We start from the raw sequence: 15,463 nt of genomic DNA, 5'->3' as shown, positions 1-15,463 counted from the left end.
GCCTATGTTATTTATAAATCCTTCATTCTCATATTACGTAAACGATTTTTTTTTCGTAGATAGGCTTCCCTGGTTCTCATTTTCTAATATGTAAGTAAAATTTTGTAGTAAAAATAAATTTGTGGCATGAAAAATATAGATGTATACAAAGTTAAAAATTTTCCAAACACTGGGAAACTTGGATTGATAAAATCTTACCTTCGATCAACCTAGGGCTAAATTATACGAACAAATTTTGCACTAAATAATTTTAATCGAAAGTGAAACGGTTGCAAATTTGATTTACGACGAACATTGCGGTGAAAAAAGTGATCTTGCCACGGTTCAAAAAATTACCTACTTGGGAAGAATTAGAGTTCTGTAGTTTTTATTAAAATTATGTCAAAATTCTTTTTTAAGGTGAACTTTATTAATAAAACTTCATACGAAATAAAAATTTTAACAGCATTTCTGATGATTAAGTTATGTTACATAATAGTAGCTCAATTTTTAATGATTGAAATTTCTCTATCTCGCATTTTTTCGATACAAAGTATTTTCGATTTTGCATTTTTGTATGAAAGAAAATACGTGGAAAAAAAATTGCCAAAAATCGCCAGTAAGTCCTAGCTACTTGAAACTTGCACTTGTTGTAATAAAATTTATTGGGCTACAAAACTGCATACTCAAAAAAAGTCTGATCAAAAATTGGAAAATTTGCATGAAAACTTGTTGAACTTTCCTGAGTTTTGCACAAAATTTCGAAATTATATTTTTATGTTTTTTATTGTAATATCAACCATATTTTTACAAAAAATTAACGGAAAAAATTAAAATAAAATTTTTAGCATATATTGTAAAAAATTGTCTGTACCAATACTCTTTTACGGCAGTGTAGTTGATCCAATTTTAGTAAGATCTTAAGTTGAAAAAACTTTCTTTTATAAGACTTCCTTGCGGAAGTTGCAGGCAGAGATCTGTTCTGAATGCAATAGTCAGCCGGTGTGTTTACATTTCAGAGGCCTTGATAGCGTTCCTCCAACGTACGAAGGTGAAAGCTATAACTCGTAAACAAGAGCTGCTAGAAATCAAATGAGGGTATAATTGGAATCAGCGAGGTTAAATTCATAAGTCATTCATCAAGCCAAAAGTGCAATTTCGTTGGTCAGTGTTATTTTTTTTAACTTAAAAAACAACGAAGAACGTTTCGCCGTTCGCCAAGCCATCAAGCCCGTATGGGGCCCCTTACTCGGGCATAGACCCGACTATTTCCCACTTTTGCGTATTGGGACCTTTCAGTTGGCTTAGTTTAAAATTTTGCCTTTGAATTGTAAAAGTTAACCATGAAGGAATACATACATACATACATGTGTATAAAAAATATGCATATCGACATGATCGCTCGAAAGCACCCAACTGGCGCAATTAATATTCATTTACCGACAAATTATCTGGTCAGCAAGCAACGCACGCGAATACAAATCTCTCGACTGCAGAAACGACAGAAGCACCAAACAATGTCAGAGTTTGCAAACCATAACATTAAATCACTTAAAATGTCAACAAACCACACTCCCTCGCCTCGAATCCTGGTGAAAGAAGTACTTAAGTTGAATGTGTTTTTTTTTTTTTGGTTTTTTTGGCATTATTGTTGAGGCCTTTTTGTCTTGTCCCGGCCAGATGGTTCCCATTATCATAAACTGCGACATCATCGTAAAGAGATTATTATTATATCGTACGCAGTAAATATTTACAACACCAACAGTAACAGCAAGATATGTGTACATATATTGTTATGAAAGCAGGAAGCAATGGCCAGTGCGTAACAAACAAACAAACCTAAAAAAAAAATGAAAATAAATTAAGCAATGCCACTAAAATAAGTTCACCAGCAGCAACAAAGCTCTGGCAGCCAAGTTGAAATCTTAATTACTAGCTGAGCATTTGACCTCCGCCGTTCGCTGCCTCGTTTGGTCAGTCAGTTGGATGAGTCCCCATATGCCAGAAGTCCAGTGCACTTTTCGAGTACATTTTAATGCTGCTGTGTAAGCGGACACATGCTCAACATACATACATACATACATACATTCGGAAGTGCGGCGCCCTACGTTCGCACCCACCAAAGTGCGGCGGATTAGTCGCACCATCAGCATATTCAAAGCAAAAACATCAGCAGCAGATCTGGCGTCCACTTGGATGTTGGTGGCTGGCCGATGCAGTACTCCAGCCATTGGCCAATATGTGATGTGTTATGGCCCGCCATTTGCGCCCGGCTTCTGCTGGTCGGCCGGGTGTGGTGTGTTGCACTTGTAATGGGGGTTAATTAGGCTGTGCGCGCGACACGCATATATCTCGGTAATTAAGCGAGATACAAGATACGTACGAATGTCCGCCTAATCGACAACTTGCCTCCCAGCTGAAGCATACAAATGGTCGCTCCAATGAGTTTGCAAAATGCTAAAATATCCCAATGCAGGAAATATTTATCTCACATTTTTATATTAATAGTAGTTATACATACATACATATGTACATACTATACACGTGTGTGTATATTGAAGGCGTGTTCGTTCATCTTGCACATCATCACATACAAGGATAATTCTTTCCTCTTAGCGAGTTCTGTTGCTTTTTATCTTTCACACAATCAAAGTAGCTATTCGCCTGTCCAATGCTTTTACCAATACATATATAACTGCACAGTCGCACCCGCAATTACTTTCACATTCTTGTTGTTAGCTCCCTATATCTACTTAATCAAGTTGCTGCAATTTCAATGGTCACCCGGCAAGCGAAACTAAACTAAAATTAATTTATGGGGCGTAACTTTCACCAGTCACCACTTCTCGGCGCAAATTCACTTGCTCCGTTCGTTTTGCAGCTATGGAAAAAAGTGTTGCCAATTAATAATTAAGAAGAATGTCATCGCACTTTCTTCTCTCTCTTTGGGCTGGCAGAGTGCGATATGAACTTGCATAGATCTGGTGGTTTTTATTATTCTTTCATTATGTTAATTACTAGCAATTGTTCTAAGGAGATGAATAGTATCTGTATTTGCCATCAGCAAGTGCCGTTGTTGTTGGTGTTGTAGTACTCGTAGAAGGAGGAATTCCTTTTCTCGTGACAGAGACAGAGACAGAGAAAAGTAGCAAAAAGTTGCCGCATAAATTGCGAAAAACAAATATACATTGACAGTCCACTTAACTTTTAGAAATATGACAGCCGAGAAATGTCTGCTTGAATAGGGGGAGACTCGAGTGAAAGTAAGGAACGCAGTGACATTAAAAAGTCTGTGGCTTTCCAAGAGCCACAAATGAAGATTGAGTAGGTTGGGTGAAAAAGAAATGAATTTCAATTGGAGAACTGTGTTGCAAGTGCTCAAGGATTGATGTTTTTAGCTTTAAATTTATGCATTTAAATATGTACGTATTAACTTGTAGTGTCGTTGGAGATAATTTGTAACTACATATAAACAATATATTTTCTTTATGTACATACATGCATACATATTTTTCTCATATCGAACCAAACATCGCATCTTTAAATAACAGTTATCAAATACCAAGAAGCTTACAATAAATTCGATTATAAATACCGTTAAACTTTTACTCAGCAACCAACTTTTCAAATAAAAACATTTAAATACGTAGGGGGAGATTCTTTTAAATATCTAAATATTGCTCATTTACTTCAATAATATTGTAATCTGTTATCAGATGAATAGGCCAAATGCTTGAAATACATTGAAGATGACGGGCCACGGGCCACAGCTTCCAATTTGTTGTCTTCATTATCTAAACGCTTTGTTTTTTGGATGCAGCTGTGGCATGATGACTTTGTTTGAGTTTGACATAAAAGAGGAGGAAGAATCTTATCTGCCGCTAGAAAAATAGAAATAGATCGAATCTATCGACGGCACTGTCGAAGGCCTTATATTATTTATATAGATATGCTATCGATTAGTGATATTCCTATTTGTTTAGAAAATCCAATTCAAAGATTTTAGGGCTGGCGATTGGCTCGTATAAAACACATAATTATATTAAAAAATTTATCAAATAGTTACAGGGAAGTGAATTCACTCATGTGTTTGTTCTTGGAGCTTTCGGCCGGTTGGCTCAAAATAAGTTCCAATTTCACGAGTTGTTTTTTGGTGTCACTTCCTTCTCTCGCCGAAAAAACGCGTTTAAGCATTCTTCTTGCATATATTTATTTCAATTAATGGAGTTCCAGAAAAAGCACAGTAAAAAAATAAAGGAAGTATTTTGTGAATTTATGAAGTGAATTTTAGCCTTAAAACGCTTGGAAAGACAGCGAAAGCTTCATTCAATCGCACGACTTTTTCGCACGCACACAGTGACATCGATTGCACGCACACTACAAAAATGCTCTGCCGAAGCTGCCCACCCCACCTCCGATTTAAAGCGTTAGAGGACTGCGTATGGTGCTACGGGGCGTATACGTTACATACGCAACTCTGGTATATGAGCACGAGTGGTTATTTTTTACTTTTTTACCTCCCTTTTATTAGCTCGAGATGTAACTATGTAATATTGATGCGCCTACAAGATGCAGCGATTTCTATTCTCAAGTTACATACCTGATTGCAGTGCGAATAGCAATTATAATAGGGAGGTTTTAGTTTTTTAAACTATAATTTTTTTGTAGTATGCATATCTTCTTAACATTTTCATTTAAATACAATTTCGCGCTTTTACTCTGGTTCTTTATAGAAAACTGAAGACAATGCATTTTATAAGTTAAATATGCCTCCATTTTCTACCAAAAACACGTTTTTGCCGAAAAATGTAACAACACGTACCTTTAGTAGAGTTATTGATATTACAACAGTTTATTGGTATCCGCGCCATATTATTGACGGAGAAAGAAATCAGGAAATATGTTATATTTATTTTATTTCCAGAGCTTAGTATACAGCTCTCTAGAAAAACGAGAAAGTTATATAAAATTACCTTCAAGAAATGGAAGAAATTATCTTCTCTTAAGTGATGCTTGGTATTCTACATTTAGGAATTCACCTATACTTCCAAAGCACGTAGCCTAAATACCAATTTAATGGCACGTAGGGTTGCCAGATTGGATATTTCCCCCTGAGATTCAGAGGATACCGATCGAAACTCGGAGCTCAGGGTTTGCTACGAAAATCTCAGGGGTTGGGGAACATTTTTATTTTTTATACGCTTGTTTTTCCATGCAACAGTTTTCTTTAAGAAAAGATCCTTTGTTTCCTTTAACCCCGGAAAGTCATGCTTCTTCGAATCAACGATGCAATACTTGCTTGCAAATAAAATGTTGCGTAATGAGAAATTAGACAACAAAATTTTACTAGACATATTCAAATTATTTTTTTAGAATTCTCATAATTTTTTCACAATAATAATTGCACATTTGCTAAGTCTTTGGCCGAGCTTCTCATCCAATTTGAGGCATATACCTTGATGTTGTTACACAAATGGAGAGACCTGCATATTTTCTTTCAGTTTTGTGTCAGTCTCGTGGTCTGGGACCTTGAATACGTGGTCACCTTAACGCACCGGCTGTATGACTTCACGTCCCCGGCGCTACTTCATATTTTTGCACTGTAAAGTGCCACTGACTTCAGGACCTCAGCTAATAATCGGCCTCGGGTTAGCTTCGGACAACGGGTGTTTAACTTCATTTGAATACATACGTACGTACATACATATGCAAGTATGTGTTTGGTGACGAGAATTAATTGTTTTTCGCTATGAAATTTCACGAATGTCTTCAATGATTTTCTGCTTAAACGGCCACAGGACTGCCACAAATCCTACGTTCTCTCACGTAGCCTAGCCAGTCATGTAAACAAACACATCACACCCTCGTCATCTAACCAAATAAGTCATTAAGCATATGCACATACTTACATACAAATGCATGAGAAACACAATTAGTGTACACTGGTTGTGTTGTGACAGTTTAGGGGTCTTCAATAAAATCAAATAAGTGAGACAGCCAAACAACGTCGGGGGGCTAGCGAAGTGTTTTGTAGAGATTAACAGCTGTTAAGGATGACCCATTGGAAGTCAAGTCGTTCATGTTACGCACATAGATTAATGCCCTGATTGTTTGTTGCCATTTGACTGCTAAAGCGCAATGATTAATTGATTCGTATTATAATAACGAATATGCTTTGATGAATCGTTTTTAGAAATCAAAGAAATTATTTTCAATTGCTATCATTTTATTCTGCAAATGTGCATAGATGTTATTTAACATAAAAATTTAATAAATAATCTGGATAAGAGTAACCATTTGTCTGATTAAATCTGGAAAATAAAGGCATAATTTTAATTTATTTTTATTTTTTACATACATACATACCTACTCCAAATTAGCCGGCTAAATATTTTCGTCCGCATCATATGAATGCACTTCTATTGTGTCCGAAAGAGGCATCCCACTGTGCTATTAGACGACCAAATCCATTACGACTGTATGGCCAAATGAGTTGTCCAAAAATGTATTCGCTGCTTTTGTTGAATGGACGGACATTTGGTTATTTACTTAGCGGACATGTTCCAACTAATGGATGTATTGTTAACAAACAAAGAATGCATTACTTACAACATAATAAAAATTTAAAAATAAAAATAGAAAATTAGTGAATAAATACATATACATATAAGTAGGTATGAAATTTAAATGGCAATATATGAGAGCCTAAATCATTGCAGAAGACTGTTTGAAATCTACATGCAACATCTCTGCATACATAAAGATATGCATATGTACATTAGGGTGGTCTAAAATAAGTAAAGTCGAAATTTTAATGCTCTCACTAGCTATCGAAAAAATATACCCCTATTTTTTATCTTGGACTCAAGAAAAGATTTAGAGGTCGCTCAAAGCGCTTAAAGTTTTCCATGTATTTTATATGGAAAAAACAACTTTTCGTAGAAATGGTATGAAATTCTTGAAAATCAATATTTTTCTATCGGAAAACTCTGGTTCTCAGCAGGAGACTTCCAATAACAATATTCAATTCTCTGTTTAACAATTTTCTAGCACTAAACATTTTTTATTTATCCCAGCAGGAGACTTCCAATAACAATATCCAATTCTCTATTTAACAATTTTCTAGCACTAAAAATTTTTTATTTATCCCCCATTGCATTTCTGTCATTTTCTGGGTGTTTTCGCGGACCTATAAAATATACATAGTTACTATGAAAAAATGGTTAAGTAAAGAATTGGGTATTATTGTTGGGAATCTCCTGAAGAGAAACAGATTTTTCCGATTGAAAAATATTGATTTTGAAGAATTCTACACCATTTCTACGAAAAGTTGGCGTAGCCACGCCCACTTATGGTTACATGAGTGTATCTTGGTAACCGCTGCACCAATTTCTTCCACACTTGGCACAGTTGCTGGCCTAGATACAGCATACTAAATGGCCGAAAGTTTAAATAATCGGACAATAACCATGGCCACATCCCATATAACGGTAATTTAGAGAAATACAAAATCTTCGATAAATCAGTAAATATTAAAGCTAATTTATTCAAAATTGATGCTTGCAACAATTCTTTACCAAGAAATACGTTTATGATAAAATTTTGGAAAATAGGCGTGGCACCGCCCACTTATGATCACATATATGTATATCGGTAACCGTTCTACCAATTTGTACCAAACTCGGTATGGTTATTGTGCTTGCGACATAAAAGCAAAACGTTGAAAATTATTGAAATCAAACTTAAATTACGGCCGCTTTTCATATAACGGTAAATTTCAGAAATGCTTGAAAGTGGAATACTTCCAAATTTAAGGACGCTAATTTACTGAAAATTGATACATCCCGGCTTACCATCTAGCCGTAGCTTTCGGAAAGGTGAAAAAACATATATTTAATACTTGCGCCGGGTATTTAATGTTCGGCTCCGCCCGAACTTAGACTTTCTTACTTGTTTTTATTTCAAAATAAAAAATAAGGGCATATTTTGTTCGGTAAAGAATCATCCTAGGGGATGAGAGTACAAAAATCCCGACTTCACTTTTTCACATGAATTTTTGTACCACCCTAATGTACATTCATACCTATAAACCCGAGCATCGTTGAGGATAGATGCATACAGATCGCAAAAATTGATAACGGTCGCCGCTTTCTTTCCCCAAAATCTACGCCAAATCATTCTATTCATAAATTTTTGTAAAGCCTTTCGTAGCAAAAAAAAAAGAAAAGAAAAGTTCCCAAAAAAACAGTCGCGCCACTAATAAATAATTTCGGCGCATTTGGCTAAAAGGATTCAGTACGCTCACCATTTTCAATGCTACTCCTTGCCGGTAGCTACAATTATTTTACATATTTGTGTTGAGATTTTGTGTGCTTCGGTTGAATCTCGCAATATGCATACGTATGTACGTATGTATGTATGTATGTACATAAATGCAAGGATGTCCTTTTGTTTTTATTGCGACTCAGGTTTACCTCACACAAATTTGGTGGCTTTTGCCATTTTTTGCGGTTAATTTGTTGGCGGAGTTCATATTTTTATCTCTGTTGATTTTTGCGTACAAAACTTGCTTTTGTACCCTTTTTCTGTTTGCCGCAAACGGTTGAACTCTACTACCAACGCAGGCGGATGTTGTCATCAGTTCCACAGTTCATTGCGTAATCCATTAGGCGCGAACCATCGTTGATTTGTAGGTGGATGTGTCCAATGTGGGGAGAGATAAAGACTCACAAATGAAAACAAAAAAACAAAAAACATTTTGGAACTGCCTAAACTTTTATAGTAAACCTTTAAAGAGTTTCATGAACGAGATTTCCACTAAGAAAATGTGTACATATATTTCGCATACCCTCTTTAAAAGACCAAGGCACCATTCAAAAATCGCATCCGGAAATAATATAACTCTTTGTGGATCGCACAGATTCATCGCAATTGATACAAAAACAGTAGCTTTCTAGGAAGAGAATATAATCATTAAGAAAAAAATATTTGCATTAATTGAAGATAAATCCTACGGATTGATTTATGGAAAAAAGCGACCTATTTGTTTTGGTGCCTCTTTTGAAGTGGGAAAAATACTGTTTTGGGAAAGTGCAAAAGCTAAAGATTGTTGTAAAACATTTCCCATTATATAATTCCGAGTGGTGGCAAGATCCGGCCCTAGTCCGCAGCTATTGTGCAAAGCTCCCTTGGCTAACTTATCAGCAGCGCCGTTTCCGAGAATTCTGCGCAGACAGAGCATGCTCTCAGTGCCCCTTAGACCCGGTACATCCACACATTAGCTGCCGCTAGGTTAAAATTTTCAGTAATGCCTCTTGCAAGAGTAAAAGCCAACTCTCGCTTCCTTTACTCCCTTCTCTACGTTTATTTTATAACTTTGCGTAGGATGACCGATTTTTGTAAAAATTGTTTGATGGGATCTGAGAAATCCTTTGCTTTCCAGTTATGCACTCTATTCTTCACCGCTTTTTAAAAAAATAATTTAATTAGTTGAACTAAATACCCTCGCTCTCTGTATACATAAAACTGAAAATAAACGCTCGTTTGCGGCGTCAGCCTTTGCAGTACACTGTACAGAAGTATTGCTTTAAGGAATTTATGTTGCCTCTGCCATTTGAATGGTTAATTTTTATTTTCGTTTTTGATAAACCTAATTTAATAAAATAATTGCTTTTCGTATTGTTTGCCTCTTCCCCCCCCAACCCCAACTGCATGACTCATAATCTCAATAAATTCAAACAGTTACCACTCATTTTGTAACAATTACGAAAAACAAATCCAACCACATTTGTAAGCCAACAACAATTGGCGGCATCTAATTACTACATAAAAAGTGATTAACATTCCTGTCCATAAAAAGGAGAATTCCTTTAATGTTTGCCATATTTCTTTAAGTGCCTCGCCGCCAACACAAGCACACATTCATACATACCCTGCAGGGAAACCGCGGACTAGTGAATCAAATTTGTAGTTCCGTACTAGGTCTTTATCGCCAAAAAGGAACTAGTCCGACATGAACTAAATCCCCACCAGTCCAAAATCGGAGAAAAGTGGTACTTTTAAAAAACTAATTTATTTCAGTTTTTTCACTAGAAATCGATATCTAATGTGACGAATTTAGAAATGGTTCGGAACTATAGAAAAAGGGATGCAGCGGGGGAATTGTTTACTTTACATAGATATGTGTTCGGCGGCTTTTTCGTTCAAATACGCTTCTATTCTGCGCTTCGCAGATGCTTTTCCATAGCTTGGTAATACAAAACTAGGATTTGTGTTAACATTTCAACAACTTGGGACCGTCTGGAATCTAAGAAATAACAGCGAGCACCTCTGCAAACTCAGCTACAACTAAAGGTATGTAAACGTACATTTCTTACAATCATTCAAACAAATTTAATTTCAAATTGAAAACACATTTCCAAAATAACTTAAAATCGCACACACGGGAGAACCAAAAAGACTGAAAAATCATGATACTTTTTTCTTTCGTCTGTCGATTTCAGAACTGGTTCGGAACTATAGAATTTAGGACTAGTTCGGAACTATCGAAAAAGGGATGCAGCGGGGGGCAATTGACACTTCCTAGGACATCGCCATGTTAAATTCGCCAGTTGCTTGCATGCAAAATAGATTTATCGCGAACCAGTACTGGGTCTAAATGTACTAGAAGCGCACCAGTTCAGAACTAGAGATTTTCCCCACAGGGTACATACAAACATATGTAAGTATGTACGCTTACAACAATTGCTATTTCGTTGTTATTCAAATAAGACATTCGACTTGGTTCGAAATTTGCTTCGCTATCTCGGCGACTCTATTAATCGCTTGCGCGTCTTAAGAGTCGACTGGCGAATGCAATAAAATTGAAATTATCTCAGGCGAATCTCTTTGTCTTCCGCGCTTTTTGGCGAACTTATTTGCAAGGCATTTAAATCCTTTGGATTTTTGGTACTTGTTTGTTTGTTGGATTTTACTGGCACATCGAAAGGGTTACGGCGAAATGCCAAACTGACACACAAATAAAGTTACGGTAAAAATTGTAAAGAAAAGCGTGGAGCAAACAATTGAGCGTAGAGCGGGAGCCTTGGACTAGGAGTGTTAGGGAGTGTGGGGATCTTATTAGACGTATTAGCCAGTGAGAATAGAGTGCATATGTGGCTTCTGCGCCACATCTGAAGAATGTGCTGCAAAGGTAAATTTTAGGGATGTAATTCGTCAAACGACGTCCGCCGTAGCTGAGTGGTTAGAAGTGCGTACTGTCATTCGCTTTCGAGTCCCGGCCAGCGCAACGTATAAATAATAGGAAATATACTTTCTGATGGCAAAAGTAAACATCCGAGCTTCTTCCTACGATAAATAAATAAGGCACTGATGGATACTTCTTCCTCCTTCTTTTAAAGGTCTTGCAATCAATTCTAAACGACGGGCCAAATTTCGTGTGGATTTCATTGCTTCTTCAAATGTACTGATCGAGACAAGCCGATCCATACACATTTTTTTGAGTAATATGAAAAACGAAGTATCTATAAATAATAATTATGAGTCTTTTATTGAAAAGCTCATTGCACTTACCTGATGCTACACATTATAATAAAAGAAAAGCTGCACCCTAATGTTTTTTGGGAATGTCAGTTAGGCTACTTTGCACTATGGGAAATTTTTTTAAAATTATAATTCCTTCAATATCGCACAAAATCGCAGTATAAGATTATGGGGAAACAAGAGATCAAGGACTATTCTACCGATTTTTTTAAAACACTAAATAAACTTTTTTTTAATTTACAATTTCACTTTAAAGTCACTTAAATGCGGACATTTATTTGGCACAACCTTTAAACTATATAATACAAGTTTTAATTGGTAAATATTCTGCTAACCGTCACTTTTTCTTTCCACTTTTCACTTTTGAAAATCAGCAAATAGAATGTTTACAGAAAATTTCAAAACTATGAAACTATTTGTGGGTTACCAAATCAACGGTAAGTAAATTTATCGAGTATACAGTTTTTTACTCTGAAGTATTCTCTGTAAGATAAGACAAAAAAAAAAATAATTTCAAGCAAGTCAAGAAATTGACTTTTGGCCACAAAATAGGCTCAAATTTCCCATAGTTCTTTGGCTCTCAAGGTCTATAGGTTCTGATTTGTAAAGAATTCCAGCTGATTTTAGAGCCATAAAAAAAGTTGGTAATGAAATTTTATTGCGATCCAGTTTAACAAAATTTTGTTTGTACATAAATATGTATGTATGTATGTATGTACATATGTATGTATGGATATGTGTACTTATGTACACACAAACGTTTCTAATCGTATACAAATATACTCACCCTTAAGTGACTTCCGAAGCTCGCCCGTTGCCTGGCCTATTCCAATCTTGTTAGCGATAATTAAAAGCCAACCAATTTTTGACATTAAACAACCAAAACAAATTATCGGCGCGGAAATTGTCAGCGTAATGAGTAAATAAAAGTGCAAATAAATTCCAAAAAACACACTGAAACTTATTGTATGTGTTTAAGTATTTGAGTAAATATTGAACTTCGACTACTGAACTCCCGCTGAATGCGACCTGTCCTTGGCAAAACAAAAAACAAAAAACAAATCAAAACCCCAGTCAAACCAAAACGAAACGAACTAATAATACTACTACTCGCCTGTCCTCTTGCCACTGTGGCCGCCACAAATAACCGCACGGCAAACACTTACCTACACCGACGTCGGGTGGGTGAACTTTTGTGTGTGTGTGTGTATGTATGTTTAGCCCGCAGTCACAGCTGCGTGACGCATTTGTTTATTTAAATATTTAACACGCGTGAGCGGTGACACTGCCGATTTGGCCCATCCAGGGCGACCCGAGTATTCGGTTGACACAAATGCAGAAAATGTTGCATATTCTGTGGCGCAGATGAAGTTTAACGCTGATGTGTACGTTTGTTTGCAGTGTTTATGCTTGTATGTATGTATGTATGTGAGTTCGTAATTAAAAATGTAAAACTTTATTGTGCTCACTATGCGCGAAGGGCAGGGCGTCTAGGGCGGAGACAAAGGATAAGTGCGTGGTGAACGAGCAAACGTAAATTAAATATTTACTATGTATACGTATGTGCGTACATATGTATGTATGTATATCAGTTGCTGTCGTTCAATATTTTATGATGTATGTATTTAAATTTTGGGGTTGTACGCAGGAGCAGTGCGGAGTGTGAATTGGTGCCGAATAATTAATACCAAGTAAAGAATATTCCCTATACTTCTGCTATATATGTAATATGTACTTTTTAAACAGTACCTAACTGTACATATTTACATACGTATGTATTTATAAAGTGCAGTGGCAGCAATCGGCAACGAGTATTAAAGTATGTCCAAACGTATTTATTTACATATTTAAAGTATAATATTAACCACTACAAAGAATGCCGAATACGAATAACAGTTTTGGCGAACGTTCGATTTAAAAAAAGGCGGATTTCAGAAAAATTTAAAACAAAAGAGTATTACAAGAGTTATACGTTTTTATCATTGGTAGGTAGGTAAAAAAAAAGACAACTAGGGATGGCAGCGATTCATCATTTGATTAAATTAATCGATTATTTTTGTCCAATTTACGACTTAATTGCATCGTAGTTTTGTGGTACATTAATCGTTTATTAATCGTAAAAATATTTTCAAGAAATATTTATTCTGTAGTTGTTTCAAATGCATCCATCGATCTTTGGGCCTCTCATAAATCTCTTGTACACAAACGAAGGCGTAAAGGTGATGATTTGGCTCACCCACAAAAGGAAATGCGTTTTTATTTAAATTGTCAAGTCCAAGATTTAAAGCAGGATATTATAGATGGAATTTCGAAATCATTTAGTTGGTACTTCGGTGCCTAATGAGCGCCTTTTTTCAAAAGCTGGTGATACAGCCACCACCGAAAAACGCAACCGTTTAACAACAAAACGCTTATCAAAAGTTTTGTTTTTGCAAATTCGGTTAAATAATAAATAACAACAAAACATTTATTAAAACTTTTGTTTTTGCAAACTCGTTTTATTTTATTTAAGGCTAATAAACAAGAGAATTAGAAAATTCGTATGGAAAAGTGTTTTTGTGAATACTCACTGTAAAAAAATACATTTAAAAATTCGATTAATCGATTATTTCTCAATAATTGCAATTAATTTCAATTAGTTTTTTTTTGCTGTGATTAATCATATGATTAATTAATTAATTATTTTATTTTATTTTCAATAAATATTTTTTTTTGCTGTATTTTCAATTAATTTTTTTTTCGCTGTGATTAATCGTATGATTAATTAATTAATTATTTTATTTTTGCCATCCCTGTATATCGAAGCAAATAAATTATATTATGAAGGTTGCATTTATATTGCTTACTACAGTGTAACAGTTAACATATATACATATATACTTTGACATAAATACGTACACATGTATATATGGTCATACATATGAATGTAAACTTAACAGCCCTACTCCCACAACACTGACAAATTTCATCGATGACTATTGTCACAATTAATGCGCTTAAAACACAGTACCAACATTGTTTCGCCGTTGTCGCGTACTCATTGGTCATAACAATAACAATAACAATTGTCACCATTATAGAGTTTAAAATAAATTTGCGGCATAGTTCTAGGCGCAGTAGTGAACATTTGTTAACTAATCAAATAATTGCATCGTTTTTGTTGATTTCGATCACATTTGATTGATTTGTAAACTTTATTAACATGTTTACTTATCAATTCACACTGACATTGACTTGTCAGTCATTCAGTTATTCAGTAAGACTCATAGAAGGCGCAGTGACGATTGGGATAAACCTTGTGATCGGCAAATGTTGCTGCCAACTGAGGTATATCTACTGTGTTATAGATAATATTTTAGCAAAAAACGTAGCAAACAAATACTTAAATTTCAAATGTGGTTTAAATCCCCATATTCGGCTAAATGAAATACCCATCCTTTTTCTATAAAACGCGGCGCGAAATTGTCTCTTCTATTACTTGTGGTTGGCGGCCGAGCAAGAAGGGCCAATAGAAGGTTAACAAATGCCATTGCAATTTCTATAAAAGCCAATAAATCAACACTGGAATGCGCAATTGCAGCCGTGACAAAGCGTTCACTACAAATACTCATAGCAAGTTGCATGCGTACATATTTACATACATACATACACATGCACATATGTATTTGTATGCACTGCATGACAAAAGGATATATAAATTTTTTGCACATGAGTCCCCATTGGCCTATCACCACAGCTGCCACATTGCAATGCACAATTTTAATCAGCCCAAACTTAAACGTATGATTGTGTTGAATATATCACCGACGAAAATGTTGCACGGATGCACATACATACATACATATGTATATGCATGCGTGCTCTCTTCGGTTGCCGCTTATTTTCAGTTGAGTGTCGACATTAATCAGCCAATTGTCACGTGAACACAAAACTCTGACCAGTT

At 35.5% G+C, this 15,463-nt stretch overlaps 1 protein-coding gene and 1 long non-coding RNA gene across 4 annotated transcripts in view; one reads left to right on the top strand and one right to left on the bottom strand.

The window, feature by feature from the left end:
• The window catches only part of LOC118735650 (FAM172 family protein homolog CG10038), a 162,438-nt gene that overhangs the window by 70,237 nt on the left and 76,738 nt on the right, over positions 1-15,463 (top strand). The window lies entirely within an intron of this gene.
• On the bottom strand, positions 6,198-12,543 carry LOC118735722. Its single transcript, XR_004992634.1, has 3 exons — positions 12,308-12,543; positions 6,350-6,546; positions 6,198-6,290 (listed from the first exon to the last, which is right to left on the bottom strand). It is a non-coding gene; the product is annotated as an uncharacterized LOC118735722 (long non-coding RNA).

The sequence above is a fragment of the Rhagoletis pomonella genome, unplaced genomic scaffold (assembly GCF_013731165.1).
Source record: "Rhagoletis pomonella isolate Grant_MI unplaced genomic scaffold, Rhpom_1.0 Rhpom_scaffold_00001, whole genome shotgun sequence".
Classification (NCBI taxonomy): Eukaryota; Metazoa; Arthropoda; class Insecta; order Diptera; family Tephritidae; genus Rhagoletis; species Rhagoletis pomonella.
This window is presented reverse-complemented; position numbering and strand designations above follow the sequence as displayed.